Consider the following 12,653-nt stretch of genomic DNA (forward strand, 5'->3'; position numbering starts at 1 on the left):
ATTCATCAATAATTTGAGCTTTGATGAAACTTCAAGAGGTAAATAATTAGAAAAAAGTATTCATTGTTTAGCAATTGGGTTTTAGAGCAACATAATTTCACGCTAGCATGAGCAGCACAGCACTGTAGCAGGTATGTTTTGTATGTTGCATTCATCTTAAAGTCCCTTGCGAATTATGTTGCTCTAAAACCCAATTGCTAAAGAATGGCCATTGTAGTTTGTTTTTATATCCTTTTTAATTGATTCCTTGGTGCTTATAATATCTTTAATTAAATAATAAATCATGAGGTTGGTCTCATCCAAGTAATTTATGCAACTATGAAGTAAATAGAATCCACTTAATTAACAAAATACAGACAAGATTGCTGAACAACGCTCAGTTATTGACAGCATCGATTGACCTTCATTCAGCTTGCTGACTCCATCAGCCTTATTAATTCCTCCCACACAGTTCCCTGCCAAATTCTCCCCTGCCCCCATCCCATTAAAGTGCTTTTATTTGGGCTCCGTATCTAATAGTTTGTCCATTTTTATAGGAGAATGCGGAGGCGGGGGGGGGGATTTTATCCTGATGGGGTCCAGATGAACACTTCACGTCTCACAAAGCAAAGTAAAAGCCCGATTGTGAAGGCCTGTTCTGCATTCAATTCTTCTCTCACCTGACTTTACCTGGTGTGAATGTTGGTCGTCAGGGCCTGATTGTTGTAGGTTTCAATCTGCATATTAAAAAAACCTGCTGGCTTCAGGTAAGTGTTTTTGTATTAGAACCCAACTGTATTTATCATTTTAAGGGGCATTTATCTGAACTGCTCAGAAAAGCTGAATACTGAAAATGGCAGAATTCAGATGGGATGCAAGCAAGGAAGTTACTCAGCCAATTTTAAATGTTTACTCTCCTGGACTGTAACAGGCAGGTAGGAATAAAATTGATCACGGAGAGTTTGGTGGCGAGCGGGAGCAGAAAATCTAGGGGGAGCCAAAATGTTGAATATCCGCAGGTGTGAAAACACATTCCAATTTTCCCAATGGTGGGTTAATGGCAAGTCAGTCTTCCTGCTGGCGGCATGAATGGTGAATCCCATTTGCATCTCATGAATGCTCATTAAAACAGCTGGCCACTGGAATCCTGTAAGGCATTTCAATCTTGCGTCACGCCAATGGGAAATTACTTTCGTGTCAAACACGATTGATAAAGATTGGTGTGCACAAGGTGGTTCTCAATTCACAAGGGACTTTAAGATGAATGCAACATACAACACATACCTGCTACAGTGCTGCACTGCTCATGCTAGCGTGAAATTATGTTGCTCTAAAACCCAATTGCTAAAGAATGGCATGCACAAGATTGTCCTCAGTTTGGAAGATACTCCGAGGTGGGTGCAAGAACGCCTTTCTGCGCTGCTCCAGATCAGCTCTTCCAGGGCAGTCCTGTTCCTGCCCTCCATCGCCTGGCTGAGCTGGTCTTCATGGACAGCATCATGCTGCTGGACCCATGAACCCTCCTGTGTCACTGACTCGGATCAGTACAGAGCCTGGGCTTGGGAAGTGCATAGATCTCCTTCCCCCACAGATTCCATAGACCACTGTCTATCTGGATTAGGTGGGATTATGTTGATAGGCCAGGAGATTGGGCCTAAGTGGGGTGTTCTTTCAGAGGGTCGATGCAAATTTGATGGGCCGAATGGCTTCCTTCTGCATTGTAGGGATTCTATTCTATGATTCTAAGGCATACCACATGTATTACTGGAAGGGGATGCACGTAGACTCTGGAATATGGAGTGTGGGGCTGTTAGTGTGGCACATTGGGGATGGTTCGCATGGACATGGAACAGGTCAGGGCTGGAGTGCTTTGTGAAGGTCACTGTTGACTGAGTCCTCTTTAGAAACAGGAACTATGTCAAGGCTCTCATTTAAGTTCAGGGGCTGGCAGACAGGAATAAGAAACTGCAGACTTACCTGGTGCAAAATGGAAAAGAGTCACAGATATATGGCAGTCTAGGGCAGTATTCTTCAAACTCAGGGGCGCGACCCACAGATGGGTCGCGGGCAGGTGTCGGGAGGGTCGCGGAGCCGTCCTTCACGGCGCTCCCGATCTCGCAAATCCCCGCGCAGCAGCCGGCTTTTATTAACGCCGGCTGCTTTAAAATGGCTGCGAACATGTAAAAAGAATTTGGCCGCAGTGTGCAGCACGAACATCGGCGCACATGGGCAAAACTATGCGCATGCGCACCGATGATCGGGCGCGCATGCGCACTGCTGCCGCTTTTTTTTAAACGGTCGCAGCTTTTTGTTTTACAAGTTCAGGGGGGTTTTATTCATTTTATTCATTTTTTATTCATTTAATTTTTCTTTTTTTCTTTTATTTTATTCATTTTACTTTTTTTTACAAGTTCGGGGGGGTTTATTTGATAAAATTTTACAGGAAAAAAATACAGAACTTTGGACAGATGGAGACTCCATACTTTCTGACAACAGAAGGCTTCACCTTCATCCAACAGGTTCCATTGTAGGAGCGTGTACGAGGGCCAAAGGGACCCAAAACCATTTCCTCCATTTTTATCAGCAGCAAACAAGGTAAGAGAAAATGGTGGGTCGCTCAGGTCAGCCGGCATGGGTCGTGAAGGTCGGCTGGCATGGGTTGCGAAGGTCGGTCGGGTTGGGTCCCGAAAAAAAAGTTTGAAGAACACTGGTCTCGGGGCTATGTGGAGCTGACAGTCAGAGAATGGAGGCAGTGCTGAGGAGTAGCAGCCATGCAGCAGGAACAATCAGTGGAAGGATCATTTACCCCAGCTGCAGGGAGAGGCAAGGGCTGTGTGTTTCGAAGAAAACATGCTCAGCTTGGTGTTCAGGGCTGTCCTACGGTCAATGCCCCTGGGAGTGGAGGGCTTTGTACTGGGCTGTAGAGCATATGGTGATGGTCACAGGGGCATCTTCAGCCTGTAGATATGGAATATATAATACATGAGGGGAGTGATGGTGTGTGAAGCAGGTATGGGGTGGAGGAACCCCTGTAAGTTATGGTGCATACAGCCTCCAGATGGGGTGAGTGCAGGTCCACGTGTGGCATGGGCATTCCGCAGGTGATGAGCTCGGGCCGGGGTGGGGAGTGTTGGTGGAGGAGGGTGGGAATTTCCTCCAGGATCCATGATTAATGGGGGAGTCTGGAGAATAACAGGTGGTATCTCTACCTGCACATTGTGAGGCTCCAGGTAAATGAGAGGCACACAGACAGTGAGGGAGGGAGGGGTGAACTCTGTTCTGTAATAGAAGTGTAGGACCACCATCTCGACACTCAAGCAAAATAACGTCTTACAAAATTGAAAGTATGATCGGTTATACCTGGGAGGATCTCTAAATTGGTTCTGGGGCTCCTTCTTGCGACACATACTCACTTGTTGGTGCCATTGGACAGGGTCCAGGCCAATTACACAGGCCTCGGAGCCGATAGCCTAGGAAGCAAGAGCAGGCCAGATTTGTAGTTCTGTGCTTTTAAAGAGATAAGCACCATGTTAAAGTTTGAAAAGCTAAGTGGAAGACAGGAATGCAGCCTTGGTGAGTGAAGGCTATATCTCCAGCTCCGAAATCAGGTTAGCTGGCAGCTGCTTCGATGTCTGTGTGCTAGAGTCCCGGGATACGGTAAGGATGTGTAATAATGCAATCTAGACTGCCAGAGATTAACTTCCCCACTTCTCCCACAGGTCTCTCATCCACACCTTTTTCTGCACCATTAACCATTCTGGTCTTCAATATGTCTTTTCAGTGAGGAGGCAAAAATGATAATGGACCCAGTGGTTCAAGCTGCTTTTCTGAGAATCCTCATCTGATGCAGGAGGTGAAGGAGGGAAAGGTGTCAGGGTGCGCAGCTTCAGAAGGATATACTGCTGGGGGGAGCGGGGAGGACCAAAATAACCAAGAGTGTTTGCATAGATCTACCATTCGGAATTTCTCTGTGTTGTTGACTGCAGTGAGGCCTCCCAAAATCTTTAATTTGATACCCTTTTTAAGGGTTGGATACCTGGATGGCTTATTGACAAGGCATTTTTCCCTATACTTTATTACAAAAGATTTGATAAAATGATGAACTCTTTATCTAAATCTTGGGTTGAAAAGCCCCCGTTTAAAGCCATTCACAAGCCATTCGCTTCTTGGAGCTTTGCACATACCTTCTGACCTTGATCAATCACCCTTACATCATCCTTTCCTTATCATTTTTAAAGATGTACCCCATGACCGGTTTCATCTTCCCGTAAACCCATTCCACCTCCGGCCTTCAAAACTAACTTGTATTTTGTTACTTGTATCTATTCAGCTATCAATTACTTATATTGAAAGTTGTTCATAAGGCCTGCCAATGAGCTGTTCATAAATGCCATTCATCTATTGTTTCTTATCAAACTGTTGGATCATGGTTCATCAAAGTAACTCCTATTCTACTTCCACACACTAATTAACTTTCATTCCAACAGAGTTCTAATTAAACAAGGTTGAATGAAAAGCCTAACACCATTTTGCGGTATGGTTATCTATTATGCATTTATTCAGATATGGCCCTCGGGTTGGCTATCATTACCCAATCATTTCACTAGCTTTGTTTCTAGGGTAACCAAACCCAAAGCAGCTTCCAGTAAAATGAAACTTGCAGCACATCTGCAATTTAAGATGTAGTACTAGACAGCAGTAAAATTATTGAAAATGGCTTAGTAACCACTTGCAAAATTACAGCAGCATAAATCCTTCTTCACAATCATGGCCGGCACGCATGAACAGCTCCTTCTTTTGTCTTGTTCATCTTTTCTTCCCAGTGTCTCAAATCCTCACAACTGCTCAAACTCCCCAAGATTGTTTGTCTTTAGAATATCGACATTTCATTCTTAGGGCCAGATTTTCACTCCGGAGGCAAGAAGCTGGGAAATATCCCAGTTCAGCAAACCCACATGAGGAGAAAGTGCATTATCAGACCCAATTATCTCTCTGGGATGGAGGTGAGGGGGTTGGGAGCCAGGTGCGGGGTGGATTCAGGCTGTCACCCATCGGATGCTGATCGGGGATGGCCACAGGGGCTACCGAGAGCTGGGTTGTTCGCTTTTGTTTCAGGCATTCTATCCCTTACGCTCACACCGGCAGCCCCACTCACTCCCCTTGCAACATCCATGCCAACCTATGCCAATTTGTACCCCTCACCTACCCTCCCATGGCCCTCTATACTCTCTACGCCAACTCATTTTTTAAAATATAAATTTAGAGTATCCAATTTATTTTTTCCAATTAAGGAGCAATTTACCTTGGCCAATCCACCAACACTGCACATTTTTGGGTTGTGGGGGCGAAACCCACGCAAACACGGGGAGAATGTGCAAACTCCACACGGGCAGTGACCCAGAGCCAGGATCGAATCTGGGACCTCGGCTCTGTGAGGCAACTGTGCTAACCACTTCCGCCACCGTGCTGCCCTCTCTATGCCAACTCATGACACTTCTGTGCATAATGACATTTTGTACAGAGCCAATGAATCTATTCAGACACTGGGTGGGATTTTCCACTCCCAGCCCCTACCCTGTGCTGGAGGCATCATTGGTCAGTGGCAGGATCTTTCAGACCCACTGCTGTCAACAGGGTTTCCCATTGTCGCCCTCCACTGCTGGGGAACCTGCAGCGTGGGCTCGCTATCGGCGGGACTGGATGATTAGGTCCAGTAGGAATGGGTGGAAAATCCTGTGTCCAATTTTAATGGTAGCTTGCTACACAACCATTCCTTACTCTCATTATAAATCTACTTTAAACAACCATGACTAAGCATCATGTTGAACAACATCCCTGAAGAAGACAACTTGCCGCTTCAGCTTGTTAAACGCTGTACCCTGGGCCTTGCCCCAAGCCCAAGGCTGGCACCAAAGTAGGTGGAGGGGGCGAGGATGGTAGCCAGATTTGCAATAAAGAGGCCATAATAATTCACTAATCCAAGAAAAGAGTGGAGTTCCGTGGTGTCTCACGGAGCAGGGGCCACTTTGATTGCCCGTACCTTCTCTGCAACCAAATGCAGGTCACCTTGGTCCACTCGGCATCCCAAATATGCCACTTCTTTTGAGTGAAATACACACTTTGTATGGCGCAGACAACCCTATATTCAGAAAAATGCTTCAACGCCGCCTCGAGGTTCTGCAAATGTTCTTGTTCTGTGGCCACTGTGGCTAATACATCGGCAAGTAAACTGCAACGCGTGGCAATCCACGCAGGATGTTCTCCATGACGCACTGGAGGATTTGGCATGCCAAGCAGACTCCGAACGGAAGCCAAGTGTACTCATAGAGCATACTAACTGTGACATACTTCCATGAGGATGCTGAGCTCCAGCTGGAGATAAGCAATGCTCATGTTCAATTTCGTGAATGTACAGCCAACGGCCAATATTGCATACAGATCCTAAATGCAAGGTAATGGGTAACGGTCCAACCTTGAAACTATGTTCACCATCAATCTATAGTCCCTGCAGAGGCAGTCTTATACAGCTTCATGACGGGAAGCACCGGCGTCACCTATTCAGCAAAGCGCTCAGACCTAATAATGTCCAAACTTTCCAAACACTGAAGTTCAGTCTCAACCTTCTCCACTATGGTATAGGGAACCGGGCGGGCATGAAAATACCGGTGCTGGACTTCCGGGTCCACCTGGATTTTGGTCATGGCCCCTTTAATGGTACCCAAACCAGGTTGTAAAACCTCCGGTATTTTACTCAGTACCTTACACAAACTGCCAGACCCCACTTGGAGGATATGCTGCCAATCCAACTGTAGCTGGTGCAGCCAGTCATGTCCAACAGGCTAGGACCATTTCCTTGTACAACAATGTAGGGAAGGCGCACTGACTGGCATCCATAAACACGTGAGTGAGGATGGACACCACGATGTTTAGTCATTCCCCAGTATTAGTTTCCAAACGAGCCGCAGTGCCAGATAAAGACAAAGTATTCACTCCTTGTTTGCTAAGATCAATAGTGCTCTGCGCCACCACTGAAACAGTCGCTCCCATATCCAGCTCCATTTGGAGCATTCACTTGTATTGGAACGCGAATAGGGGCCACACAGGGCACTGCCAAACAGTTCAACTGCATCTCAGTCTCATCCTCTGTCTCTTCTGGGTCTTGCAAATGCAAGGCCCGGCTCCATGACTGACGCCTACCTTGTCCAGGGTGCCTGGAGCACTGGCCTTCCTGCTACATGTAGGTATGCCTAGACCAGTGTCCACATGTCGCAAACGGGCCCGAATCACCTTCAGTCGAGTTCGGGGATATCGGACTTCTTGGCGGTCGGCTCTTCGCCCAGAAGCCAGAGTCACTGTGGTGCGGGCCGTAGGGACACCACGTGAGGGGTGATACCCCAAAACGTTCCCCTCCATCCCTTATATCCCCTGGATGCCACATTTCTTGCTTTCTTGGGGCAAAGAGATCAGCACCATTTGCTGAAACATGAGAGAGAGTTCACCCAAAATCTTTTTCTGAGTTTCCATGTTGCTGATAACGCAGACTAAGCGATCGCGGAGCATAACGGACAAAACAGTTCTATACTTACAAAACCCGGCTATCTTCCATAGCTGAGATAAAAGCTCAGTGACTCATTGGTAGGCCTCTCTGTCATATTAACCGATATTCTTGAACAATTATCAACAGGGTTGCATTAAAGTGTTGCGTCAATGTGTCACGAGTTTGGTCAAATGTTTACATATCTGGCGTTACCAGCCACCTGAGACTCCGAATCACCCCGAGCGTGTGCAGTCCACAAGGCATCAACAGTATGACTGTGGCACTTGGTCTCCATGCTATTGTTGGCCCGGAATAAATAATGCATTTGTTCAGCATATTGGTTCCGGTCTTTAAAACCGGTGCCAAATGCATCTAACCAGCCAAACAGAGGCCTGGAGAATTAAAGAAATCCAAATCCAGTCCAGAAAATCGGGGAGATGGCTCAGCTGAGTAGGTCGGAGTGTCAACAGCAAAGCTGTTTATACATCATAACCAGCTTGATAAGGCCGACCTTATATACACTGGTAATTGAGATACCTTGCAGATAGCGGGGGAGCTCCTACTCCGCAAGGAGCACATGGATACAAACATTATTACCCCCTAAATCCCACGTGGGATATTACAGATGGTCTTCACCTAAACTGGAGAGACCTCAGGCGGAATTTAATGCAACCTGTTGAAGTGGGTTTCATGGCGGAAAGAGCTTTGGAATCCGGCAGGATTACACAGGAAAGGTTCCCAATGGTGGGAACTAATAGCTGTATTAAATGACAGTCAGTAAAGCAGCAGGGTGGTGCTGTACAGGACCTTAGTTAGGCCACACTTGGAGTATAGTGTTCAATTCTGGTCGCCACACTACCAGAAGGATGTGGAGGCTTTAGAGAGGGTGCAGAAGAGATTTACCAGGATGTTGCCTGGTATGGAGGGCATTAGCTATGAGGAGTGGTTGAATAAACTCGGTTTGTTCTCACTGGAACAACGGAGGTTGAGGGGCGACCTGATAGAGGTCTACAAAATTATGAGGGACATAGACAGAGTGGATAGTCAGAGGCTTTTCCCCAGGGTAGAGTGGTCAATTACTAGGGGGCATAGGTTTAAGGTGCATGGGGCAAGGTTTAGAGTAGATGTACGAGGCAAGTTTTTTACACAGAGGGTAGTGGGTGCCTGGAACTCGCTGCTGGAGGAGGTGGTGGAAGCAGGGACGATAGTGACATTTAAGGGGCATCTTGACAAATACATGAATAGGATGGGAATAGAGGGATACGGACCCAGGAAGTGTAGAAGATTGTAGTTTAGTCGGGCAGCATGGTCGGCACGGGCTTGGAGGGCCGAAGGGCCTGTTCCTGAGCTGTACTTTTCTTTGTTCTTTGTTCTTTCTTCACACCAACACAGTGAGAAAACAGTCGCGTTTTAGTTAACAAAGCTGTTGATAATAAATTTCATGCTTGTGAATGGAATAAAACATACCTTTGCCGATCAAGCGAGTGGTAAATGGTGATCACGACCCCTAACAATTATGAACTGGTGGTGTTGAAGCAAGGAAATGGATGTTCAGCCAGCCTGTTGCCGCATTCCACAGGGGGATTGAAGGAGTTTGTTAAGGTGCAGTCTGAGGGACAAAGAGCAGAGGAAGAAGGTCTGATGGAACAGTTGGAGAGACAAAGATTAGAGTGGGTGGGCCTGATAGAACAATCCGAAGGACAAAGATCAAAGGAGGAAGGTCTGATGGAACAGACCCAGTGACAATGATTTGAGGTGGAGGGCTTGATGGAACAATCCGAGGGATAAAGATCAGATTGTGGGCTCCCAGTGATATTTTTGTCAACTTAACCTCAGTACAAGATGACCTCTTGCATATTGGATCCTTGGTGTGTCAAATATATGGTAGGGCAAAAATGATCCAAGAGCAGCAGAATGTTGTATACAGAATATAATCACCTATCATTATTTTATTATAAATAATCTTATAGCATCCCTTGTATGGACCAGGATTAATGCTGTGCTGTCCACCAACAGTATAACTCAGCCTCCAATACTTTTTTAATGGAGATCACAATTTTGGAAGCATGAGCCGAGCAAGACTGAGGGAGGCATCTGCAGATTCCAGAGGCAACATTGGTGGGAGCAGCAGAAAGACCCATATTACTGGACAGGTGAGTCACTTTTGCTATTTGTCCAGCCCCTTCCCACCCACTCAGGAATCCTACTGCCTTGAGGATCACTGATGAAGCGTCAATAGAGGTCTTTATGTAGTAAATTAATGCCAAATTAAGGGCCTCATCCCATCACTACTGGATTTGCTTATAGGTTCAGAAGGGGTCCCTCGTTCGAAGGTCCTCAATGCCTTGTCGAGAGACCCAGTTTCAAGTAGAAGGATGGGAACGTAGGGGGACATGATTGGCCATCCTGAGAGCTAACATCTGGCTATTGCTGCTGAGCCCCTTCTCCATCAATCCTTTTTTTTTTTTATAAATGTTTTTATTCAGTTTTCATATTTTATATTGAACAAATTACAAATTGTTAGGAGAGAAAAAGAACAAAAAAACAAACAGACACGCAAAAATTAACATACATATTTACAGGTAAGCATCTTCGTAGTAGTAACTGCGCCCGCCCCCCCCCCCCCCCCCCCCCTCAACATGTTTATTTAGTTTGGTTTTGGGCCTTAGCTAGCCATCGAACCCCCGTACCGAACCTGTAGCCCCCCCCCCCTCCCGCTACCTTCCCCCGACTATTCTTCCTCTTGTACATTGGCCACAAATAGGTCCCGGAACAGTTGCATGAATGGCTCCCACGTTCTGTGGAAGCCGTCGTCCGACCCTCGGATGGCAAATTTGATTTTCTCCATTTGGAGAGATTCCGAGAGGTCGGACAGCCAGTCCGCAGCTCTGGGCGGTGCTGCTGACCGCCAGCCAAACAGGATTCTACGGCGGGCGATCAGGGAGGCAAAGGCAAGGGCGTCCGCCCTCCTCCCCAGGAATAGATCTGGCTGCTCTGAAACCCCGAAGACCGCCACTATCGGGCATGGCTCCACCCTCACTCCCACCACTTTGGACATAACCTCGAAGAAGGCTGTCCAGTACTCCACGAGTCTGGGGCAAGACCAGAACATGTGGGCGTGGTTGGCCGGGCCTCTTTGGCACCGTTCACATCTGTCTTCCACCTCCGGGAAGAACCTACTCATACGGGTTCTTGTTAAGTGGGCTCTATGTACCACTTTTAGTTGCGTCAGGCTGAGCCTTGCGCACGTGGAGGTGGAGTTGACCCTATGCAGTGCTTCGCTCCAGAGTCCCCACCCTATCTCCATCCCCAGGTCGTCCTCCCATTTCCTTCTTGTTGCGTCCAGTACGGTGTCGTCCCTATCTACCAGTCGGTCATACATGTCACTACAGTTCCCTTTCTCTAGGATACTTGCGTCCAGTAGGTCTTCCAGTAGTGTCTGTCGTGGCGGTTGTGGGTACGTCCTTGTCTCCTTTCGTAGGAAGGTTTTGAGCTGCAGGTACCGTAGCTCGTTCCCCCCAGCTAGCTGAAATTTCTCTGTCAGTTCGTCCAGTGTTGCGATCCTGTCGTCCGTGTATAGGTCCCTGACTGTCAGTGTCCCCCCGTCCTGCCTCCACCTTTTGAAGGTGGCGTCAGTCAGTGCTGGTGTGAACCTATGGTTGTTGCAGATGGGAGCCCTGTTCGACATTTTGGTCAGGCCAAGTTGCTGCCGCAGTTGGTTCCAGGATTGGAGGGTGGCTGTCACCACTGGGCTGCTGGAGTGTTTTTTGGGTGGGGATGGGAGTGCTGCCGTGGCGAGGGCCCGGAGGGAGGTTCCCATGCAGGAGGCCTCCTCCGCACGCACCCACTCAGCCTCTGGCTCCTGGATCCATCCCCTTACTCGCTCGGCTGTTGCTGCCCAGTGGTAGAATTGTAGATTCGGGAGGGCTAGCCCTCCCCTGGTTTTTGTTTTTTGTAAGACCTTCTTTGGGATCCTAGCATTTTTACCCCCCCATACGAACGCCATGATGAGTTTGTCCAGCGCTTTGAAAAAGGCCTTGGGGATGTAGATCGGAATGGATCTAAACAGGAAGAGGAACCTGGGCAGTACGTTCATTTTGATCGTCTGAACTCTCCCCGCGAGGGAGAGCGGGAGTGTGTTCCATCTTTGCAGGTCCTTTTTAACTTCCTCCGTCAGGCTGGTGAGGTTCCATTTGTGGATCCCTTTCCAGTCATGGGCTATTTGGATCCCCAGGTAGCGGAATTTATGTCGGGCTTGATTGAACGGCAGCCCCTTTAGTGCTGCCCCCCCCCCCCCCCCCCCCCCCCTTGCGGGTGTACTGGGAAGATCTCACTTTTGCTCATGTTGAGTTTGTAGCCCGAGAAGGCTCCAAACTCTTTCAGGAGCGCGATGATTCCGTCCATGCTGCTTTGTGGGTCCGAGATATAGAGGAGCAGATCATCCGCATAGAGTGAGACTCTGTGCTCTCTACCTCCCCTTCGGATCCCCCTCCAATTTTTTGCTGCCCTGAGCGCGATTGCTAGCGGTTCAATTGCTAGTGCGAACAGCAGCGGGGACAGTGGGCATCCTTGTCTGGTGCCCCTGTGCAGCTGGAAGTATTGGGAGTTGGTATTGTTGGTCTGTACACTCGCCATGGGAGCGTTGTACAGGAGCTTTACCCAAGCGGTGAACCCTGTTCCAAGCCCGAACCGCTCCAGTACCTCTATGAGGTATTTCCACTCGACTCTGTCGAAGGCCTTTTCTGCGTCCAGGGAGACGATCACCTCTTGTGTTCTCTCCCCGGAGGGGGTCATTATCACGTTCAGCAGGCGCCTGATGTTCGCGGTAAGCTGTCTACCTTTGACAAAGCCCGTCTGGTCCTCTGTGACCACCTCAGGTACACAGTCTTCTAGCCTCTTGGCTAGGATTTTGGCCAGTATTTTGGCGTCTGCATTCAGCAGAGATATGGGTCTGTATGACCCACATTCCGTTGGGTCTTTGTCTTTCTTAGGTATCAGCGAGATTGAGGCCTGTGCTAACGTGGGTGGCAACGTGCCCCTAGCTAGCGAGTCTGTGAACATCTCCCGCAGGTGCGGGGCCAGCGCTGTCGCAAATTTTTGTAGAAGTCCGCCGGGAATCCGTCCGGTCCCGGCGCCT

Source organism: Scyliorhinus canicula, chromosome 5 (assembly GCF_902713615.1).
Source record: "Scyliorhinus canicula chromosome 5, sScyCan1.1, whole genome shotgun sequence".
Classification (NCBI taxonomy): domain Eukaryota; kingdom Metazoa; phylum Chordata; class Chondrichthyes; order Carcharhiniformes; family Scyliorhinidae; genus Scyliorhinus; species Scyliorhinus canicula.